The sequence below is a fragment of the Pan troglodytes genome, chromosome 12 (genome assembly GCF_028858775.2).
Source record: "Pan troglodytes isolate AG18354 chromosome 12, NHGRI_mPanTro3-v2.0_pri, whole genome shotgun sequence".
Classification (NCBI taxonomy): Eukaryota; Metazoa; Chordata; class Mammalia; order Primates; family Hominidae; genus Pan; species Pan troglodytes.
This window is the reverse complement of record NC_072410.2, coordinates 47,999,545-48,023,763: the sequence shown is the minus strand read 5'-3', so window position 1 is coordinate 48,023,763 and position 24,219 is coordinate 47,999,545. Positions and strand designations below refer to the sequence as shown.

Here is a 24,219-nt window from a genome sequence, read left to right as displayed (position 1 = left end):
TAGTTTCATAGTTTCAGATCTTAGATTTAAATTTTTAATCTATTTTGAATTTATTTTTGTATGTGGTAAGAAATAAAGGTCTAGTTTCATTCTTCTGCATTTGGTTATCTAGTTTACCAAGCACCATTTATTGATGACACTTTCCTTTCCCCATTGTATGTTCTTGGCACCTTTGTTGAAAATGAGTTGTTTGCAAATGTGGGGATTTATATTTGGGTTCTCTATTCTGTTCTATTAGTCTATGCATCTGTTTGTATGCCAGTACCATTGCTTTGCAGTATATTTTAAAGTCAGGTAGTGTGATGGCTTCAGGTTTGTTCTTTTTGCTCAAGATTGTTTTGGCTATTTGAAGTATTTTGTGGTTTCATACAAATTTTAGTATTTTTTTTTTTATTTCTCTGAAGAATGTCTTTGGTCTTTGATAGAACCCGCACTAAATCTGTGGATCCCTTTGGATAGCATGGACATTTTAACAATATTAATTCTTCCAATTCATGAACATGAGCTATCTTCCCATTTATTAGTGTCCCTCTCGATTTTTTTCATTAATATTTTATAGTTTTAGAGATTTTTCATATCCTTGGTTAAACTTATTGCTAGAGTTTTTTTTGTAGCTATTGTAAATGGGATTGCTTTTTTTATTTCTTTCTCAGATAGTTCACAGTGGCATATAGAAACTCTACTGATTTTTGTATGTTGATTTTGTGTCCTGCAACTTTACTGAATCTGTTTTTAGTTCTAACAGTTTTTCAGTGGAGTCTAGGTTTTTCTAAGATCACGTTTTCTGTGAATAAGACTAGTCTGACTTTTTCCTTTCCATTTGGAATGTCCTTTTTTTCTTTCTCTTGACTAATTACTCTGGCCAGGACTTCTAGTATTATGTTGAAAAAAATGTTGAAAGTGGGCATCCTTGTCTTGTTCCAGACCTTAGAGGAAAGGTTTTCAATGTTTCCCTGTTCAGTTTGCTGTTAGTTGTGGGTTTGTCATATGTAGCCTTTGTTATTTTGCAGTATGTTTCTTCTATATCCAATTTGTTGAGGGTTTTTATTAGAAAAATATGTTGAATTTTGTTGAATACTTCATCATCTATTGAAATGATCATGTGGTTTTTGTTCTTGGTTCTGTTAATGTGATGTATCACATTATTGATTTGCATATGTTGAACTATTCTTGTATCCTGGGAAGAATCCCACTTGATCATGGTGAATCTTTTTAAATATGTTGTTGAATTTGGTTTGGTTAAGGATTTTTACATCTGTGTTCATCAGGGATATTGGCCTGCAGTTTTCTTTTTTTGTGTGTGTGTGTCCTTTATTTCTCTTTCATATTGGAAGGATAGCTTTGCAGGTTACAAGTATTCTTGGTAAGCAGTTTTTGTTGTTGTTGTTGTTGTTTTTTCTTTCAGCCCTTTGAAAATGTCATCTCACTCCCTGATGGCCTGTATGGTTTCTGTTGAGAAGTCTGTTGCCAGAAGAACTGGAGCTCCTGTATATGTTATTTGATTCTTTCCTCTTGCTGCTTTTAGGGATCTCTCTTTGTCCTTGACCTTTGAGAGTTTGATTATTATATGCCTTGGGGTAGTTTATTTGGGTTATATCTGTTTGGTGTTCTCTGATCTTCCTGTATCTGGATATTTATCTTTTCCTCAAGTTTTGGAAAGTTTTCTATTATTATTTCTTTGAGTAAGTTTTCTATTCCTTGCTCTTGCTCAATTCCTTCTTGAACACTAATAATCCTTAGATTTGGTCTTTTGAGCCAGGCACGGTGGCTCACGCCTGTAATCCCAGCACTTTGGGAGGCCGAGGGAGGTGGATCATGAGGTCAGGAGTTCAAAATCAGCTTGAACAACATGGTGAAACCCCGTCTCTACTAAATATGCAAAAATTAGCTGGGCAAGGTGGTGCATGCCTGTAATCCCAGCTACTCAGGAGGCTGAGGCAGGAGAATCACTTAAACCCAGGAGGGGGAGGTTGCAGTGCAGTGAGCTGAGATTGTACCACTGCACTCCAGCCTGGGCAACACAGTGAGACTCCATCTCAAAAAAAAAAAAAAAAAAAAAGAGATTTGGTCTTTTGAGGTAGTTTTGTATATTTTGTAGGTGACCTGTATTTCTTTTCATTCTTTTTTTTCTCCTCATTTCTCCTCTGTGTATTTTCAAATAGCCTGTCTTTGAGCTCATTGATTCTTACTTGTGCTTAATCCATTCTGCTGTTGAGAGCCTCTAATGAATTTTTCAGTTCAGTAAATGTATTTCTGTTTCAAGATTTGTGATTTTTTATACTTTATTTTATTTTATTTTTAAATTTTGAGACAGAGTCTCACTCTGTTGCCCAGGCTGTAGTGCAGCAGTGCAATCTTGGCTCATTGCAATCTCCGCCTTCTAGGTTCAAGCAATTCTCATGCCTTAGCCAACTGGATAACTGGGATTACAGGCATGCGTCACCATGCCCAGCTAATTTTTGTATTTTTAGTAGAGATGGGGTTTCACCATGTTGGCCAGGCTGGTCTCAAACTCCTGGCTTCAAGTGATCCTTCTGCCTCGGCCTCCCAAACTGCTGGGATTACAGGTGTGAGCCACTGCACCCAGCCGCAAGATTTGTGTTTTAAAAAACTACTTCAATGTCTTTGTTAAATTTCTCTGACAAATTTTGAAATTGCTTTTCCATGTTATCTTGGAAATTACTGAGTTTCCTTAAAACTGCCACTTTGAATTCTTGGTCAGAGAGTTTATATATCACCATCTTGTTTAGGGTCAGTTACTGGTTCCTTGCTTTGTTCATTTGAGGCAGTCATAGCACTCTACTGGCTGCCATTTCTTGTGGATGTATGTCTATGTTTTTGCATTGAAGGATTAGTTATTCCAGTCTTCTTTGTCTGGCTTGTTTTGGTTTTTATTGGATATGTTTGCTTAGAGATTCTTTGTAATTTATCAGTTGATTTTCTTTCTTATGTTTCCACTGCTAGGTTGCTGCTTCCTTTTTGGCACTAAATGGTGCCTTAAGCCCGGGTTTGCCCTGGTTCTATTAAACAACCAGAGTACCACCAGTACTGAATGGGGTAGGTCTCAAGGGGGAATATCCTGGTAATATTGAAAGGCTGGTTAAGAGTTTATGCCCAAGGATATGTGGAACAAACCTACAGTGTGGTGCTGCTCTAATTTGGTGTCTTCTTTGGCTGAGAGCAGTTTTCACAGCTGGAGATGGTAGTCCTGCCTCCTCAGTTTCCTTAGGGTGATTTCTCCTTTCAAGCACTCCCAGTGCATCCTGTGGTTTGAGGCAGGGACAGGTCTCCTGACAGAGAACCAAGAGGGTGGGCAAGCTGGTTGTCCACCCCAACTCACTTTTTCCAGTGTAGAAACCATGCATCAGGGGAAATTTTCCATGCATTTTGTGCTAGGCAGACTGGGGAAAGGGGTGTAACAGATATGGAAGTCCAAGTCTCTTACCATCTGCTTGGAGTTTTTTTCACTTCTCTGAGGCCAGGAGAACTTTCTCATCTTCATATTTGAGTTATAATTTATTGCTAGTGATAATCTCAGCATTGTATATTTGATCTTGGTTTTCTTTGGGGTGAGTGAAGTCAGCTTGTTTCTACACCAGCTTGTTTCTACACTTGTTTCTGGTTCTGCCATTTCAGAACCAGAAGTCTCCACAATTTTAAATAGAGTGGTCTGTCTGGGTAGACTTTATTGGGAAGAAGAGATGACAAAGAGAAAACTTGAGCAAAGATTTGGCCTTAAATGTGAATAGGCTTGGCACATTTGAGGAATGTTCAGAGACCAGTGTGGCTGGACCGCGGGAGAGAGGGTGAAAAAAGTGAGAAAGTTGAAGTTGTTTGCTGTTGGAAGGAGAAAATTAGAAGCAAGGAGGGTTTGGGCAGAAGATTGCCTTTTATAAGTCATGTATGATCATTCCTTTTTCAATTGTGGACATGTTAACTTTTGTAAAAATAGAGCTTAAGCTTAAAAATTATAAATCACAAAATGCAATGTGATATCCTGAATTGGAACATTAAAAGAATGTTAGTGGAAAAACTGGTGAAATCTGAATAAAGGCTAGTTAATCATAATGTACCCTTTTTTTTTTTTTTTTTTTTTTTAGTTTTAGCAAGTGTACCATGTAATATAAGATGTTAACATTAGGGGAAACTAGGTGAGGGGTATATGATAATTCTCTGTATTATCTTTGCAACTTTTCTGTAATTTTTCTAAAATTATTCCAAAATAAGTTTATTTTTAAAAAGCCTTTAAAACAAACAAACAATTGAATCAGCTGATAAAATGCTGCCTTTTCCCTTTCCCCAATTCCAAGCCTTGTACTCTTACCTGGGTTTTAGCAGTTGGTCATTATTAGGTAGGAGGATGTGATTTACCTATGGACCCGGGCTGATCTCCAGATGGAAGGAAAAAGGCCAGCAGGGAAGGCTCTGTATATCATATCTGTGGAGCATCCAGCTCACAGCTTCTTGGTGGGTGACATTCAGAAGCTGAGAAGCAGAAACCAAAACAGAGGCATTTATGCAGGGGAAAAACAAAACCAAAAACAAAACATTAATATGTAATTCCCATAAGTTCTTAAGAAAGCAGAGTAACAAATATATCTTTGCAGGACTTTACTTCTTAATCTCTGTCTCTAGAACTCTGTAGTTATTTCTAATAATGAGTAGTTTCAAAGTAGAAATAACCCCAGATCCTTGATCGAATAGCTTTTTTCCTCTGCAGAGCTTCCTAAATATTTTTGGTGGGGGTGCCTGTTTAGGTGCTTCTGCAGTTGATGCTGAAATATTTCCTTATGTCAATGCTTTCCATGTATAATTTTACATTCTTCAATGTATGAATTACTAGAAATGTGCCTTAAAAAGTTTTACATAATTATTTAGTATGGAGCTAGCAAAAAAAAAAAAAAAAAAAAAAAGGGGTGGCGGGGCGGGGAGAAGAAAAAAAAATAATGAAGAAAAAGCTGAATTTTTGGTGACTATTGCCTCCTACTCCCTCCCTGGCAAGTCTTTTTTTGAGTTTTGAGGAAATCCTTTTCTGCTCATGCTTTTTCCACATATTCTACCTTCATCCTCAATTCTTCTCCCTTCTCTATTGTTTAAGTTCTTGGGATTAAAATCCAGGAAGGAAAGTATTTTGCATATTATTTTTATATTTTGCCCCATGACATACCTCCTCTGAGATGGAGTAGGCTACTCCTTAAACTGGGGTGAAAGAAGAAGGGAAAAAGAAAATGAGAGAAAGAGAGAGAGAGAGAGAGAAAAGGACATTTCAGCATATTATCCAGCCACATTCAGTCCACTTTTCTTGCATCTAGGAGTCTGCCCGATGTATTTTCTGGGATTGTTAGCAGTTAAGTGATGAACAATGAGCACTCTGGAGTTTGTTTTGATTTTATTTGTGTTCTTCACGCCTTTTAAAAAAATCACATAAGAAATACATTTATTGCAGAAAACAAAAAAGTGATAGAAAAAATACTAAAATAAATTAAAAATCACCTTTTATCTCAGAAATACAGAAACACTTATCCTCGTCCAAAATATCACCAACCACTCAGTGCCAGAAACCAACACACGTAGAGAAATAGAAACAAGGGGTGAAGCCCTGAGCGTGTGACCCTGCGGCTGCAGAAGCTTCTGAGACCCAGCTGCCTGTTCTTCTTTTGGCTTTGTGGTTTCATGTTTTGCCCATCACATTAATTTTCTGTATTGAATGACACTCTTTTGGTTGTGGCGGAAACCCAACTTGAATTTATTTAAAAAAAAATAAATAGAAGGCCGGGCGTGGTGGCTCACGCCTGTAATCCCAGCACTTTGGGAGGCCAAGGCGGGTGGATCATGAGGTCAGGAGATCGAGACCATCCTGTCGAACATAGTGAAACCCCGTCTCTACTAAAAAATACAAAAAATTAGGGCGTGTTGGCGGGTGCCTGTACTCCCAGCTGCTTGGGAGGCTGAGGCAGGAGAATGGCATGAACCTGGAAGAGGGAGCTTGCAGTGAGCCGAGATCATGCCACTGCTCTCCAACCTGGGCGACAGAGCGAGACTCCATCTAAAAAATAAAAATAAAAATAAAATAAAATAAAATAAATAAATAGAAACAGGATGCCTGCTCAGATTGCATAAGTTTGAATACCAACTCCATGTGGTCTTTGGCATATTACTTAACCTCTAAAAGCCTCTGTTTTCTCATCCGGAAAAGGGTACCCATGTTCTCTGGAGATTGTTATGGGAATTGAATAAGATAAGAAATGGGCCTAGCACATGTTAATCACTTAATACATGGTGCTAGTGTAGCAGTAATTGAATAGTATGTGGTCACCTGAGTGGAGGAAGTTGTGTTGTTAGCATGTTATTCCTAGAGGAAGTTGGAAGGCAGGTAACAGAGGGAGTGAGGCAGGCCTTTTCTTTCTCACATGTGCACGCCCGTGAACTCCACCATGACCTGCTGTAAGAATTGCTGGTGTAGACAGCCATGCTGCTAATATCCTCCTCCACCATGAATACCCCCAGGGAGCACAAGAGGCCCTGACTGACTATCTCTTGACTAATGGTCAGGCCACGGTAGCCAGAGTCCAGGAAAACCTCAAACTTCATCAGTAATGAGGGGAGATTTTGCCACAGGTTATCTGAGGGAGCCAAGAGCTCTGCAGTTTGAGATAGTGGTTTCAGATCTGTGGAGACACAAAAAGTCATGTAAGATACCTCTGAGAATTTAGGTCTGTTCATTCTACTGAGGGTACAATTGCACATTGTATTTATGTCCTGTGCCCATCTTTTTGTCTTTTTTTTTTTTCCAAATCAAGTAAACTTTGAGGGGGATATTTAGCATCTAGTTAAAACAGCTTATGAAAAACCAGCCAAAGTCTGGTAAAAAAACCTCTTTGGAAATGACGACCATAATCTCTGGTTTGTAGATCTTTACTGCTCTTACTAAATGTTCAAAGAGTTTTCTGGGTTTTTTGTTTGTTTGTTTGTTTTTTAGAGATTAGTATGCACACATGAATTAGGAAGTATTCCTAAAATCAGGAAGCAGGAAGAAAGCAGGATTGAGCAGAGGGAGAACTTGGCTATGATGTTGTTACAACGCCCTCAATGGCTCCTATAGAGAGTGATGAAGCTAGACATGACTTTCAGAGTTGTGCAGAGCTGGGGTGAGAAGGCCAGGCCTCAACCCCTCCCACCCCAACCCCCACACTACCTAACTGGATGGACATTAGATGTGATGTTCAAAGGATCTTAATGGAATAGTTGTTGAAACAGATCTGAGATGCAGTAAATTTTGGTCTGCAGAATTAAGTCAGCATTACCTCAATCAGAATTTGTGATGAACATGTACAAATAGATCTGGCTTGAGACAGCCTAGTTTGAAAATATACACAGGCTCAGAAGGGACACGCTGTTTCTCACCAAGTCCTAGGTTAGGCAATGCCACTGTAAGGTGATTGCTCCTCCTAGGCACCAGGCCTGTAGCCCAGGTAAAGCTGCCACTTGTGTGAATAGTGGAGGCTGGCTTTTGGACTTATGATCCAAGCAGACAGGTTTTTCCTAAGTATGGTTAACTGAGTCATAAACTATCACATCCTGTATAACCCATTTGTGTTTTTTCTGACTAAAATAAAACTCTCCATTAAAACTGAACAGCAATTAAACGATTTCTAATCTCCACTTTACACCCAAGGCAACCTGCAATTTATAATAAGATTTGAAGACACAGAAACATCTCTTAGTTTCCCACCCCCCCACCCCCCCGCCACTGATCTGCTTCAATAGCTGGAAATCTTTGTTTAATCTGACTCCAGGTCTTTCTTTGTGTTTGAGAAAACATTCAGACTGCATCTTCTGTGGCTTCTCTGTGTCCCAGCTCCAACTTCAAGAACCCTGATCAGTGCGATCAAAGTTGTAATTTAAAGCTTTTGGGAAGCCCAGGCTTTCTCTGTATTAGACAGTTATCAGTCCTCATTATCAAACCACTCATCCCCTTTGTTGCTCTATATAATAGAAAAAGCAGCTTCCTGCTCCCAGTGACTTGGCAAAAAATTGAATAAGAGAGAGAGATTATGGCCATGGCAGGTGTGCACAGCAGGGTCCTTCCCAAACCCCCTCTCCTCCGAGCCTTCTCTAATCAGAAGGAGTCATTGGTTTCCCTTTTCAAAGGAGCCTGTCTACTTGGCCTCATCCCAGGGTCGAGAGTAGCTCAATGATTAAATTCAGTGACAGAATGTAGCAGCTCTTCCTGCTGGAACCTTTCCAGACTACTTCCACCACAGCCATTAATTTCTTGAAATTAATTTTTCCTTTTATCTAAGCAGTACACACATATCTTTAAAAGTTAATGACAGAAGTCTCCTATGAAAAAACAGCAGTCTCCTGCCCCATCCACTCCTTTATTCTTATTTTTTTTCTTTGCCGTTTATCTCTATTTTTATTCTATTTGATATGTGCATATCATTGGTTTGAGGCATCAATTTTAAACTTTATCTTTTGGCTTTCTCATGAACTACAAGAGATATAATTTTCTTTCTGTTCCTCACCCCCATTTCCTGCCCCTCTTTCTGCCAATATAGCTATACTGTATTGTTGCTTTGATTAAATCTGATTTCAGATTTATATTTTTTATATATTATTTTATTTCATTATATTATTTTATATTATAAAATGTTATATTATTATGACTATGTAAATATTGTTTATTGCAGAGCAAAGGAGTATATTATAATGTTTTATTTTTATACATTTTTGGATATTCCTAGGGTTAATAATTGCCTTTCCATCCATTTGCTTAAATTACTTGGTTCCTTTGGGTAGTATCTGAACATGATTATTCCCACTGTTAAATAACTTACCAGATAACTTTCCTGACTCCATCCTCTTGCTTCAGGCTGACTTGTTGCTCTTGGGAACAGCTGTGCAGCATGGCTCTAGGCCTTCCCTTCATCAACCTGGAAATCCCTTTTGACTCTTATTTGTGTTTGATCTCATTTCCTGGATCCTAAGTCTTTCTTTTTTTTTGATTTATTGACCCTCTCATTTTCATGGAACATGTTCTTAAATAACTATTCCTGAGAAAGAGTCCGTGGAAGAAAAGTTTTCTGAGATCTTTCAAGCCTGTATTTTTCCTTTGTCCTCATGCCTGACCGATAATTTGGCTGGGTATAGAATTTTAGACTGAAAATAATTTTTTCCTCTCAGAACCTGGAAAGCAGTGCTTTATGTTTTCTAGCTTTTTCTGTTACAGTTAAGAAGTGGCCATTCTTATTCTTAGTTATTTGGATGTAATTTTTTTTCTCTTTAGAAACTTCTGTTCCTCCTTGGTGTTCTAAAATATGATCATGGCAGAAGTTATATTCTTTTTCTGGTACCTGATGGGCTCTTTTAGTCTTTTTGTTTGAAGCATTTTTAAAAATTATTATTTGTTTGATAAATTTCTTCTCTCTCAAGTTTTTGTTTGCTCTTTCTAGAATTCTTATTACTTGAATGTTGGACTCCCTGAATTGATCCTCTAATTTTCTGGCTCATTTTCTTTCCCTATTGTTTACCTCCTAGTTATTTTGTTTTGTTTTTGGGGAGACTCCCTTGAATTTACCTTCCACCCTTCCTATTGACTTTTTTTTTGACTGTGGGTATCATATTTAATTTCCAACTTCTCTGATAGGTTTCCTGTTTCTCCTCCTCCTCCTTCTATAGCATCCTCTTCTTGCTATTATCTCTCCAAAGAATACATACAGTTTTTCCTCTAAAGTTGTTTTTCTTCTTGTTCTTTTCTTCAAGTCCCTTTTCTCTGTCTGTTCTGGCCTTTGTTTTTCACCTTGGGGGTCTTTTTCAAATGTCTATGGATCCTTAACCATTCATTAATATTTGAGTCAATCACTAAGAATCTGATGTGGGCTCTATGGGCAGGGGTAGGGCTTGCTTGTGGTGATCTCCTTTGTAGGACCATGGTTCTCAGTAGGGGCAGCTCCTGGGCAGTTTGGAAAGTTGTGAGGATTTTTAGTTATCACAGTTATTGGGGGGCCTACTAACATTTAATATGTGGGGGACAAGAATGCTAGTTGGATTGCAGGACAGTTCCACAAAACAAAGATTGTCCTGTATCTAGGGCTGCCACCTAAAATAAAGGACACTCAGTTAAAATCGAATTTTGGATAAACAACAAATACATTTTTTTGTATTAGTGTGTCTCAAATATTATATGTTTATGGGCCAAATCTGGCAACCCTGTCTGTGTCCTATTCTATGTCCTACTGCACAGTTATGTGGGTGAAAAGCTCTTTATAATGATTTGATTCTTGATATCAGCTCTGCTTTATATATAAATACAAATACTTTTTTCACATGGATTTAACATACCCTATGATTTTTTAAAATGCAGCTACTATGTAAATTGAGAGGAGACTGGACTGTTTTGTTTAGAACCTAACCAAGGGTTGTCACCTTTTAGAAAAACATGTCAATGGCAACAGCACTGCTCATGATCAAATATGCAGATAATTTTTACAATTGCAAAAATTAGGTTTGCAATTGTCCCTCTTACCCAGAGGGGTTCCAATGCACTAACTTAGATCTTATTTCAAGATGGAAAATATAAGAAACATGACAAAATAAAATGAACAATGGTATCAACAATATTCAGTTGAATATGGTCTAACTTCTTTTAAGGTTGGACTATTCATTGTAAAAAATGAAAGCATCTAACTGTTTCATTATGTCTCCCAGGTATGCTGCCCATGTGCCTACTTAGTAAACCATCTTGGGCCATGAACTACTTTCCTTTTTTTTCTCCTTCGTAAGGACATTATAATTTAAAGAAAATAATGTGTAGGTTGATTATTTTAACTATGAATTTAATTTCACATAGTAAAAGAGGTATTTCAATATTTTTGCTTTAAAAAGAAAGTTGAAGGTACCTGCAACATGGTCAAATCTCAAAATATAATTATGCTGACTGAAAGAAGCCAGACAAAAAGAGGACATATTGGCCGGGCCTGGTGGCTCATGCCTGTAATTCCGGCACTTTGGGAGGGTGAGGCAGGCAGATCAGCTGACCTGATGATCAAGCCTGACCTCCTGGCTTGAGGTCAGGAGTTCAAGACCAGCCTAGCCAACAGGGCAAAACTATGTCTTTTCTAAAAATACAAAAATTAGCCGGGTGTGGTGGTGGGTGCCTGTAATTCCAGTTACTTGGAAGGCTGAGCCAGCAGAATTGCTTGAACGTGGGAGGCGAGGGCTGCAGTGGAGCAGAGATTATGCCACTGTACTGCAGCCTGGGTGACAGTGGGAGACTCCATCTCAAAAAAAAAAAAAAAAGACATGTCATATAATTCAATTTTTATAAAATTCTCGAAAATGTAAGCTAACCCTATAGTGACCAAAAGATCAGTGATTGCCTGGGAATGGAAACTGGGACAGAGAATGGCAATGAATGGCACAAGGAAACTTCTGGGGAATGGCTGTGTTTTTAAATCTTGATTTTGGTGATCATTTCATGAGTGCATGCATATGTCAAAAATTTCCAAATTGCACATCTTAATCATGAGCACTTTACTGAATATCAATTATATCTCAATAAAGCTGTTAAAAAACAACAACAAAAAAGAAGGTGTTGAGTCTGATAGGGTTGAGGCCAACTGCTACAGTACATTTGTGCAATGACAGGATTTTTGCACTGAGACACTTCCAAATGTCAGTATCTGTAGGATCTGTATGGCTTTCTTCCAGTGTGATTCAATTTTCCAGATTAAGATTCTCTAGTCTCTTTGCTGGAGGATATGAACCTGATTGCCAGCATTCTTGGAAATAAGCAGGGGAAGGGTGAGGGGGTCTAACCATTCAGTGTGCAGGCTTTTACTTTCTTCTCTATTTTCAAGCCATCCCCTCACCCTCCCTTCCCCTCTTCCTGCTGTCCCCAGTCCAGTGCTTCTCTCACTACTGTTAATATTTATAGCTTCCCTTCCCCTAGAATACAGGCTTTAAACATGTTTGAATAGGGCAATTATAAAAATAAAAGATTTGTTTACAATCATTTATCTAGATAAACCCTTGGATGACAGAATCATTTGGTTATTAAGTGAAACCAGGACAGACATTTGGGGAAGGGGATGGCATTTTAACCTTTTGTGGAGCCATTCCCCATCAGACAGTCCTTTGCTGCCACTGCCAGAGATAACACCAGGTAGGATGTGGCAATCCAGATCTTTTCATCTGGATGTCAGCAACAGCAAGGCAGGGGCCTGGACAGGATTCAGGTCACACAGTGTCTAGCTGGCTGGTGGAGCTTTGAGGTCTTTATAGAGAAGCTCTGCACTGAGATTATCATGAAGCCTGTGAGTGTTGGGGGTCAGCCCGAAGGCAGCATTCTCTGAGTGCTTCCAGCGGGAACTCCCTGTCCTTCGTGAAGGCAGCCGTGCTTCTAACACTGGAGTAGCAGCTACCACTTGTGAGCACTTACTGCATGCCAGGCACTGTGACAGGCACCTCTGACAAATTATTTCAATGATTTCACAACAACACTACTGTTTTTATCCCCATTTCACAGATGAGGTGACTGAGACTCAAATAGATGCTCAAAGTCACTGAGCTAGGAAGTGTCAGACACAACCACATCCATGTGGATAGACTCCAGAGCTGGAGATTCGACCTGAATCCAAATACTGTTCTCCCCAGAACTCCAGTTGTGAGACTTTTAAGTGGAGCTTGGAGATTGAGGAACAACCCTTTTGGGGTCATTCTTGCTAGGGCTGTATGAAGACAGCAGGTGCACACAGGCTACTGTGAAGTGCGGAACCACTTGGCTGGCAGCCTGGAATATAGAGGGGCAATCTTCTCAATAGGTTGTCAGGGCTACCACATTTTGGACTTGCTGCCAGGAGACCCAGGTTCAAGTCCCCACTCTGCTGCTATCTCACAGTGTGACCTTGAGTGGTCACTAATCTCTCACTAGATACTGGGCCTCCGTAGCCTCATCTGTTAAAGGGGATGACTCAACTTGGGTAAGTCTAAAGTTTTCTCTAAAACGCAGGGATTCCATGTGTCACCTCTCCCAGGAATATTTGTATCTGTGGAATGAAAGACCTTTTGCTGCTGTCTCAGAGAAGTATTTATGCAGGTCAGGGGTCCTTTCCCAATGTGTCCGACTCATCCATCTGGAGGAGCTCTTCTACCCAAGGGCACTACCTTCTCACCAGGCTGTGGCAGCAGAGGGGTTAAACAGCATGCCCTGCCCTGCTCCAGGCAGAAGGGTTGTAGGACTTAATCACGTTTCAGCTTGGCTGTCGGGCTGTGAGTCACAGTTGCACTGCGATTATGTAAGCATGCAGGAATAGGTGGCATGACATATATGCTGCCAGCAGCCACAGGCCTCGCCCTTCCGAGTCACCACTACTTTTTAAGCCTTTTTTTGGATACAAGTTTCTTTGGGTTCATCTTTGGAATGGAAATGGAAGCATGATTGCAGAATAGGCAGAACAGGAATTATCCATCAATCAGAGAGAACCCAGCCCTTTAAGAGAAGCTGGAATTAGAATATGGAATTCCTGAGCCTTGAGCTGGCATAGCCGAGCCCTGGTTTATGCTCTTCCTGCCTCCCTCCTTTTTTCCCTCCTGCCTGTGTGCTCCACTTCCTCTCCTGAGACTCCCCCAAGGTAGCATCACTCCCACCAGGAGCCTCAGGCAGGAAAAATAAGGCCCAGAGAAGGGACTGTCCCTGGGGACGTGCACTGAGTGTGTGTGAGGGTGCGGGGCAGGAATAGGAGTGCCAGGAGTCTACCTCTGGAGCAATGCCTCCCACAGTATTTCTGTAGGGGAAAGGATAGAAACTCACTTCTTGGGTTCCTCCAATCACCATGCACATGTCAGTCCTTCAGCTATCAATGCAAGGGAAACCCAGAACTGAGATTTGAGCTTTCTCACCATCTCCATGGTCAGATATCTCCACTGCCAAAGGGTTCATTCTGCCTCTGGGTTTATCTCTTTCTTCATGCTTCTTCCTGGCAGTGTCCTGTTGAAGCTTACCTTCCCATCTGTGTTTGCATCCACTCCCTAAAAACTACAAGACAAAACAAGAAAATAAAAGCCTCCTCCCCTCACTTAATCCACGGTTCTTTTTTCTTCCTGCTTACAAATTTCTTGAACTTGTATGTCTGTCCTTGCTGCTTCCACTTCTTCATCTCTCATTTGTGTCTGATGCAATAGGGCAATGAAGTGTCCTTGTGGTCCCTGGTGACCTTCTCATCGCTCAATCCCAAGGCCTTTTTTTAGTCTTCATCCAATTTAACCTCTTGGCAACATGTGACATGCTGCCAGCCAGCTGCTCCCTCTTTCTAATGCTCTCTCCTCTTGGCTTCTGTGACCCATCTCTTTACTACTCTGTCTATTTCTCCAATGCCCTCTTCCTGGTCTCTCTTGACATCTTCTCTTCCCTGATCTGCATGCCACCTATATGGTGTACATTCTCATGTATTTATAAGTAAGTAGGTGTTTATTTCTTGTCTCCTTCCCAAGAGGATTTAAATAGGTGGCACAAATATACACTACACTAGGGTAATAAAATAGGGAATAAGATGCAAGTGGTGGAGAATTAAGATCAAATTGGCCAGGCGCGGTGGCTCACAGCTTTAATCCCAGCACTTTGGGAGGTTTAGGCGGGAGGATCACTTGAGGTCAGGTTTGGCCAACATGGCAAAACCCCGTCTCTACTAAAAATACAAAAATTATCTGGGTGTGGTGGCGCATGCCTGTAGTCCCAGCTTCTCGGGAGGCTGAGGCAGGAGAATCGCTTGAACCGGGGAGGCGGAGGTTGCAGGGACCTGAGGTCACACTACTGCACTCAAGCCTGGATGACACAGTGAGACTCCATCTCAAAAAAAAAAAAAAAAAAAAAAGAGTAAGTTGTAGCCATAATAAATGAAGAAGATAAAACATTATTCCAAAAGACACTATAAAATCATTAGTCCACCCAACAAATCTGATCCTGTGACTCTCCTACCAAAAAGATTCCAATGATGCATGATTGTCCAACTCCCTATATAGCCTTTCACAGTCTAATCCCAGTGGGCTTTTCCAGGTCATTTCCTGTTTTTGAGCTTTGCTACAAGCTGATCCCTCTTCTTAAAGTGCCCCCCTGTCCACTTTCCTCTTCTTGGTGCTGCCTACTTGACAAATAGCTACTTGGTTTTTAAGACGGCTTCAACGTCACCACTTCTGTGAAGATTTCCCCTGCAAAATGTATCACTCCTTTATGGTAACAAATAACTAAACTTCTGTAAACCTCAGTTTCTGCATCTGGGCAATGGGAATTATAATAGAACCCTAATTCATTGTGAGGATTAAATTAGACACACATGCAAAGTGCTTAATATAGCACCTGGGATATTGCAAGCATTTACTAAATGTCAACTAGTATTATACCTCCTTATAAATGGAGGGAACAATAGTCCATAAGACTAAGATATGTTCCCAAGTTAATTAGGATCCAATGGTACAGTTAGCCTAGGGCGCAGGCTACTCTGTCCCTGCCATATATTCTCTCAAAAGTTCTTTTTCCTCAGTTCCTGCTGTCCCCTTCTGGAAAATCCTTTCTAATTCCAAAGTTGATCCCCTCAAGTGTAAACACTACTAGCTTGTTTAACTTTATCGGCACACATGTGAGCACAGGTGCGGTTCTTGACCGGCTTCAGCTCTAATCCTGTTGCCTCGGTCTTGCTGAGATCATTGTCTCTCTAACTCACTACTAAAAGTCTGGTCTCAACCTGCACCAGGATTGCCAAATAGATTCAGAGGTCAAGGAGAAGGCATCCCATGCCAGTAGCCAGCTGAGTAGAGGGGCTGCCAGCCCCAGCCAAGGCATTTGCTGACCCTCAGCTCCAGGAAGACCTGGGTGACCTTAAGTCTGGCACACAGGGGCAATGAACTGTGGTAGCTGCCAGGGGTGGGTTCCTGAGGGCCACCTTCTCAGCAGCCTTCTGCCTACCCCACCTGGCAGGACATGGATGTGCGTGCAGTCCTGTGTATGTCTCTCTGTGTGCAACTCTCCTCTTTGGTGGATTCAGGGTCCTTGTGTCATTTTTCAAGGTGTCAGTCAAGAAGCATCCTTAGACTGGAGTCAGAGCCTCATGTCTTCAACCAGTAGCTGGGGAAAGCTCATAATAATTATACCAATACTAAGGTATGGCTGGTATTATCCAAAGTGAGAAAAGAAGAGAGTAGGCTGAAGAGGCCAAATAGCTCCCACAAAGTCACACAGCTTGTTAGTGGTGCAGACGACAGCCCAGCTCTCCTGACCCTGGGCGTGGGTTTTTGCGTTCATGTCTCATGCCTCTGTCAGGAAAGAAAAACACACGAGGGTCCTTGGATGACCATATATGGCACCCTACAAATGAAAGCTACTGTGTTATTATCTTGCACTTGCAGTAAGTGCCTCATAAGAACATGCTTGGGATGACACATACATGGATCTGCCTCAAGGAGGGAAATCTCAGACCCTGGAAAGCAGGCATTGCACATGAAAATGAAGAATGGGCTGAGTGAGCACATGGCAGCGCCGTGTTGGGTTCCAGCTCTGAGATCTCATGCAGGACTCTCTCAGCTTCTCTAGCTGTAACACGAGAGTTTGGCAGAGATCACATTGAAGTTCCCCTTAATAAGGGGTTTTCATGTGGTGTCAAATCGTTCCTCTGAAATAAGTATTAAAAAAAATTATAGTGAGCACATGGCATCTTGCCTTTGTGTGGAGCTGACAAAACACTTCCCATTGTATGTTCACATGCCAAAGCATGTTTCATTTTATCTTATTTTATGTAGCACATTCTTTTTCATCCTCCATGGTAATTGAGTACTTGATTGTCCGTGACATTTTCCCTCTGAAGTACTCCAGGTAGAACACCCATCATGTTCATGGCTGACATTTTACCACCCAAGGACCTCGAGGAGAGGACCAAGTGGGGTGGTCTCCATCATGGGACAGATAAGGGCAAACCTGGAGAGAAGTGTGTGAGGCCGCAGGCACTAAAAGCTCCAGGGGTGGCAGTCAGAGAGGGCCACTGGGAGAGGTGGCACAAACTGGCTGCATGCACCTGCGTCTGGTCTGGCCCACACAGTGTTTAGAAGAAATTTGAGTTGCTAAAGTTGGAAATCAGGATATTTCACATTAAAAATCAGGGTTTGGGGCTTCTGCTGAAAAATGGGCACCTTTGGCCAGTTGCCTCTGTGCAGAGGGTACATACTGCCCAGTCCAGCCAGAGCCCATTCCACCTGCTCTCCTCAACCCAGTCAACAGCATTTGTGGCAACTTCTCTGACTACCCAGCCTCGTGGGGGCTAAGTCGTGCTCAAGAAACTTATCAGGAATTACATTTCTCAAATGTGATGCTGCAATCTGATCCAGTTTTATTTGTGCCACAAATGGACTGCCAAAGGATGTGAGGTTTTTGCACACTTAGGTGGATCTTGTTTTCCAGATGAGGCTATGAAAGCAGAGCTTCTATGCTGGGATCACTTGTTTCATGCTAGGCACTGACTGTTCTAAGTGTTTTAACTGCCACATCACCTCATGCACGAGGGAGCTACTAATATCCCCATTTCATGCATAGAGAGACTGAAGTACAGAAAGGTAAAGCAGCTTGCTCTATGTCACACAGCCAAGAAATGGTCATACTGGGATGGGAAACTGGTAGTCAGGCTCCAGGGAACTCCAATACATGCTGCTATACCAACCATCTGGACACATAAGAGCTAGTCTGTGTTCTCATTTGTGAAGGGACTGCCAGGAATCCCTGCCTCACAGGGAGCAAGGGAGAGAATGCACATGAAAGCACTTGGTAAGTTGCAATGTGCACCATAAATGTTAGCTGTTACTGATAATTATTATAACCTGCAGGTCAGGATTCTAGCTGGGGGCCTGTGGCCGAGGCTACCCAGCTTGTCATTCTCTCTCCAGCTACAGCTCTGGGGCTGCAAGAAGGGGAAAGGGTGTTATTAGCACTGATTCTTGAAATTCCAACGTGGTATGAATAAGGAATCAATTACAGGCTACACTGCAGGGTGGCCGCTGAGGTGTAGGGGCTGGTTTTCAACAGCACAAAGACAAGTTTATTCCAATACCACTTCCTCCACCACAGAGTTAAGCCCACCCATGGTCCCTGCTCCGTGCTGGGAGGTCTAGGCTTGCCCACTGCCGGGGAGAACAGGTGGATTCACACGCCCTCTCCCTGAGCCGTTCCCAGGGCATCCACGGACAGGTGTGCATTTTATGGACGACACACAGGTGCTGACCAAGTAAGAAAGTGGGCGCTGGGATCTAGTGCAGGCTCTGTTCTCAAGTTATGTGCCCTGGTGTGGGCTGCACCTGCAGGAGGAAGTGGTGCCTTTCTGTTTGAACAAAGGTGTGCCTGTGTGCCTCTGGGGTGTGTACTCAACTGGTCTGCCCAAAGGAGGCACCATTTTTTGTTCATGCAAAGGCTCCACCTGGGCTAGTGGAGGCCGTGGTTGTGCACCTGAAGGAGGCAGACAACAGACTTCTTGCTGCTCAGGAACCCACCCTTACACCCAGCTCCTGATTCCTCATCGAGGCCTATGCTCTCCTCCTCTGCAGGCTCACAGTTCTGTCCAGTCCATATTCTGCCATGACTTTGTGTCATTCATTTCCCCCACCCCCCTACAACCTCTTCTGATCCATGACAAGGTGGCCTAGGGCCAACTCCAAGATCCAAGGCCTGAACCCCATTTGCTGTCCCTTTGGCCTCTGTCCTGGGTTCCTTTCCTGGTAATCTCCTAATACCCCCACCTCACTGCCTGTATCTACTAGTTCCCCAGCCACAGGCCAGAGAATTCTCCTAAATCCTGGAGCAAAACTGCAGATTCCTGGCTATAGATAACCTGCCTGACCAGACTTCCAAGTGCCACTATGATAATATTGCCTGATGCTGCACTCCACCCACCTGTGAGTCTAACCAGCCTGGTCCCCCACTGTTCACTGTTTGCTTCCACCAGAGCTGGGGATTGCCTGTGACTGTGACATCAGCCTGTCTTGCCTGGCTGAGTGTCTGGGATTAGGTTGGGCCAGCAGGTCACTTTCCTCAGGACCATCACACCCTAAGGGTGAAATTGGGCTTGCTTCAGACCTTCCTGTCTTGTGACTGGACTGTCTTGTGATTGAATAAACTGTCGTGCTCAGACAAGTCCAGAGGGATGACACAGTGGAATGTTGTTCGTTACCTGGGTCTGTCTGAATATTCCCAGAACACAGAAGGTGCTCAATACATAGATTCTGAACCTTGTTGGCTGTCGCTGCTGCAGCCATTTTTACCTGAAAGGTGATTTAGAATTTCTGCAGGTGAATGTGGTGGTGGTTGCAGGGAGTTAAAAAATTCTCCCTCTTCCTACTGAGATGCACACATGCCCCCTTAGAGGCGTACCCTCTTGGAATCACTGCAGAGAGTTTCTTTGTTGACATTCACTCAGAAGTGACAAGCACATGTCTAGAGGAAGGGACAGGCTCCTCCATTTCTAACTTGCTTTCTGAACCATCTCTAATGATGTGCTTTTTTACTCCCATCAGCTTGGCTGACTGCCTTTGCTCAGCAGATAGTTTTGGGGATGGAGGTGGTTGCACCCCAAGCTTGCTATAAGCCTAGATTGGCTCTGCAGTCCCTAAGATTGAGCTGACCTGGGCTGGACACCCAGCATCCCTTATCCCCCTCCCCTAAACCCAAGTTGGCTGGTGATCCGGAGGCCAATGCTACCCTGGAAAGGGCCCCATTCCTCCCTGACAGAGGCCCAGGGAAGCCACCAGATCAGGTTGGACCAGCAGGCCCCTGAGAGGCACTGATGCCACTCTCCAGCCCAGAAGAGGCAGGTGCCAGTCCTGGAACATAAAGTCAAGCTTGGGGATGTCAGGGGCATTGGCTCCAACACCTCCCTGGCCCTCCCCTTACCCACAGGGGCTGACAGGGACAGAACCCATTATTCCTGTTAATACATGGTCTGGGAAGTGACAGGGCACATACGAGGACCAAGCCAGAGGGGAAGCCAGAAATCCTACTGCCTGGCACCCCCCTCTCCAAGTCTTTTTAGGAGCCATTCTAGGGCTTCGTGGGCAGCTGGGCTTCTCTGGTGATCTCAGCAGTCCAGGCTTGTGCAAGTCCCCCAAGCTCCCACCCACCTCCACCAGCCTGGTGGGGCCCTGACTCATTCCCGCCTGATTGGGCAACCAGCTTTTGGAGACTGACCTTGGAAATAGCAGCAGTGAGGCCGGCTGGAAGCTAACTGGGAACAGCATCCATAGGATTTATGCTGGCCTCAGCGAGGCAGTGTTTGGTGAAGTAGGAGACATTGGACTATACTGTCTTTCTTCCTCTCGGTCTCCCACCATGCCCCTCCTCCCATCCTCTGGAATCCTCCGGCCCATATGCTGCTGCCTTTCACTCCCTAGTGGTCAGATCTTCTACTTGGGGGTCCCCATCCAGGGCAATGCTCGCTGCTGAAGATCATCTGTCCAGCTCCCCTCTCCTCGGCTTCCCCACTAGACCCCATTCCTCCGAGCGTCCCTACTCCCCTCTGTGCACCCCTGGCCACATCTCCTAATGCCCCTAACCCTCCTTGGGCCCCCACCCTTTCACCCATCCCACCTTTCTGTATACGTCCTCTTTTCTTCACCCCCATCCCTCTAGACACACACACCTTTTTTTGTGTGTTTTTTTTGTTTTGTTTTGTTTTGTGTTTTGAGACGGAGTCTCACTCTGTCACCCAGGCTGGAGTGCAGTGGCACGATCTCGGCTCACTGCAACCACCACCTTCCAGGTTCAAGTGATTCTCCCACCTCAGCCTCCCAAGTAGCAGGGATTATAGGCGCTTGCCACCACGCCTGGCTAATTTTTGTATTTTTAATAGAGACGGCGTTCCACTATGTTGGCCAGGCTGGTCTCAAAATCCTGACCTCAGGTGATCCGCTTGCCTCAGCCTCCCAAAGTGCTGGGATTACAGGTGTGAGCCACCGCGCCTGGCCACACACACCTTTTTTCGGCATTCTGATTTATTTCCTCTCAGGTAGCTGTTAGATTGAAAAGGCACTGATAATCTAGGTCACTTTACTTGGAGAAGGAAATCATTGTTGTGTATTATCTTTCCTGGTAGCATCTGCATCCCTAACTGTAGGAAGAACTGAAAGAGGTCTACCATGGTAGGATTGCAGACATTAGGTGAACGGGAGAAATTTGCAGTTAGAAGAGTCTTCCTGTTCACTATCAAATCATGCCATATACTGAGGGAATTACCCAAATTGCTCAAGAGTGGCTCTTTCTTCTCTTCCTTTGGTCTCCATCTCTCCAGGCTTCTAAAACCCTGAGTTGTGGCAATGCATGTTTTAAAACGAGGTCCTACTGAAATATAGGCTAATGTGTTTGAGGTCTGGTAAAATGTTCAGAATGTTTATATGCACTCTGGTGTATCTTGGACTGTGCTTTTTTAATTGAGATGCTGTCTGATTTTTAAACGGATTGTGGGTGAAAAAGAAAAGAAGGGGAAAAGCAACAACTTTCTGTAAGCATAATAATGATATTTTAACTTGAAATTGATCAAGAAAGGGCTAGAAAACACTTTCTATGAATGCTTATTCAAATGTCCCAAAGAATCTTGATGAATTCTTATAAATGAATTTTATGATTACTCTGTAGTGAGCTGTGAAAGGAACACAGCTGCAGACAGAAAAACTAGGAATGTTGCTCTGGACTAGGTGATATATGCTAATGATCTGGACAGCCGTACCTAGCCACTTTGCCATAGAAAAGCTAAAGGATTACTGATATGTAATTTTTACAACTGTTCTGCTTCTATATTATTTGGGGGGAAAATGGGATTTTGCCAAAGGCTGACTTACACTGTGATATTCCTGAATGTGATGTGAATGTGTAATTGCAACTGGAATGTCCTGCCTGAAGGTAGTAGGGGGCCCATTGCCTGCATGCAACAGTGCCCTGGAATCCCAGCCCAGGATTTCAGCTCAGTCTGTGCAGCAGGCTGTCAGTTTAGGTTTTTGTCGACATCTGTGATCTGATGCTCAGATAGTCAGAGAATACCATGAAAGACACACGGGGGCCTGGAAATTGCCCTGTTTAACTGTTGGGACTACAGTTATCTCATTGCAGTGCCTGGTGTGTTTTCTGGGCCAGTTTTGATGTTTGAGTTGAGATGTTAGAGGTGGTTAGCATGGTGACTGTATAGGAAAAACACTCCTTTCCCCCCATATATTCTCAGATAATTATAAGAATTCCCCTCATAATTCTTCATTTATGACACCAGATATGTGAGCTCTTCTGACACCAACCAATTCTCCAACACTCCAGGATACCAACTGGGTGTCCTACAATTTAACTCAATTCTAACGCTATTTATAATTAATGCAGTCCCCACAGGTTAAGGGCTCAGTCCTACCAGATTGCCTCCTACTTCAGATGCCAATCAAAAGTAGTACATCCCCAGGTTACCCACTCTCCTGTCTGACTTGGCTACAAATCGGGAGTTCCCACAACCTCCTCCCCAGGTTTGATAATTTGCTCTGACAAATTATTCTCACAGAACTTGGAGAGAGACTTATGTTTATTGGCTTATTATAAAGGATATGATAATGAATACAGATGAACAGGCAGATGAAGAGGTACACAGGGTGAGGTCTGGAAGGGTCTGATTGCAGGAGCTTCTGTCTCCAGTGAGTCGGGGCACACCACCTTCCTGGCACATAGATGTGTTCACCAACCCAGGTCTCTGAACCCTGTACTTTGGCGACTTTTATTAGGCTTAATCAAGAAGGCATGAATGGTTATTAATTCAACCTCTAGCCCCTCTTCTTTCCTGGAGGATAGGGGTGGGGTGTGGCTGAAAGTTCCAAGCTTCTAATCACGGCTTGGGCTTTTTAGTGACCGGCTTCCACCCTGAAGCTGTCCAGGAGCCCATCAAGGGTTGCTTCATTAGAACGAAAGATGCTCCTATCATCCATGAAATTCCAAGAGATTAAAAGAAAAAAAAAAAAAGAAATTCCAAGAGATTTAGTCCATAGCTTCCATCTCTAGGTTGCTCATGGTCTACATAGCTGTTGAAATCTAGGAATAACATTTGTGTTCTAGGCAGGAAGTAGAAGGAGGTGAGGAAGAGTAAAAAGGAAGGTGCAATCTCCAGCTACCTGTGTCTCTTTAAAGAGTCTTTTTCTAGGCCAGGTGTGGTGGCTCACACATGTAGTCCCAGCACTTTGGGAGGCTGAGGTGGGCAGATCATGAGGTCAGGGGTTCGAGACCAGCCTGGCCAACATAGTGAAACCCTGTCTCTACTAAAAATACAAAAATTAGCCAGGCATGGTGGCGGGCGCCTGTAGACCTAGCTACTCAGGAGGCTGAGGCAGGAGAATCGCTTGAACTGGGGAGGCAGAGGTTGCAGTGAGCCAAGATTGTGCCACTGCACTCCAGCCTAGGCGACAGAGCGAGACTCCGTCTCGAAAAAAAAAAAAAAAAGAGTCTTTTTCTGTGAGCTATGCTCCCCCCAACAGCTTCAACTCATGTTTCCTTAGCTAAAATAATGTCACATGGCCACACTGTTTTAAAAGAGGCTGAAAAATGTGGTCATTCCTGATAAAGTTGGGGTTTTGTTACTCAGGAAGAACAGGAGAGTAGTACTGGGTAGGCAAACAGTCTGTAATTGTTGTCTAATTATATCTGACTCAAGAAGGTTGTGCTTTTGGGTAGTCTTGAATAGTTATTTTTCTATGCTGAGGATTTGGGAGATGCTAAGTGAGGTGAAAAGTATCTGTATATATACAAAGTCCATGGATGAAACTGTAATCAGGTTTAAAAATTAATATGGCCCTTCAATCCCTTTACGAGTCCCTTGATCACTGATCTAATCTGTTTGGTCAGCTTTGAAAACAATGGCTGAGGGTAGTTCTGGTTTAAAACGGCACCTGATTAACAGCCTTTAATACAGCATCTCTCAGGCTGGGCGCGGCGGCTCACGCCTGTAATCCCAGCACTTCGGGAGGCCGAGGTGGGCGGATCACGAGGTCAGGAGATAGAGACCATCCTGGCTAACATAGTGAAACCCCGTTTCTACTAAAAATACAAAAAATTAGCCGGGCGTGATGGCGGGCGCCTGTAGTCCCAGCTATTCAGGAGGCTGAGGCAGGAGAATGGCGTGAACCCGGGAGGCGGAGCTTGCAGTGAGCCGAGATTGCACCACTGCACTCCAGCCT

General features: G+C 43.1%; 2 long non-coding RNA genes across 3 annotated transcripts in view; one reads left to right on the top strand and one right to left on the bottom strand.

Moving 5' to 3' along the window:
* Positions 1 to 24,219, top strand: part of LOC104005040 (uncharacterized) — a 40,742-nt gene that overhangs the window by 13,491 nt on the left and 3,032 nt on the right. The gene's annotated exons all lie outside the window — the stretch shown is intronic.
* Positions 22,565 to 24,219, bottom strand: part of LOC107973525 (uncharacterized) — a 28,526-nt gene continuing 26,871 nt past the window's right edge. For both annotated transcript variants that reach the window (XR_001715886.2, XR_008546284.1), the window contains exon 3: positions 22,565 to 22,966. This is a non-coding gene — a long non-coding RNA (uncharacterized LOC107973525). The remainder of the gene's footprint in view (positions 22,967 to 24,219) is intronic.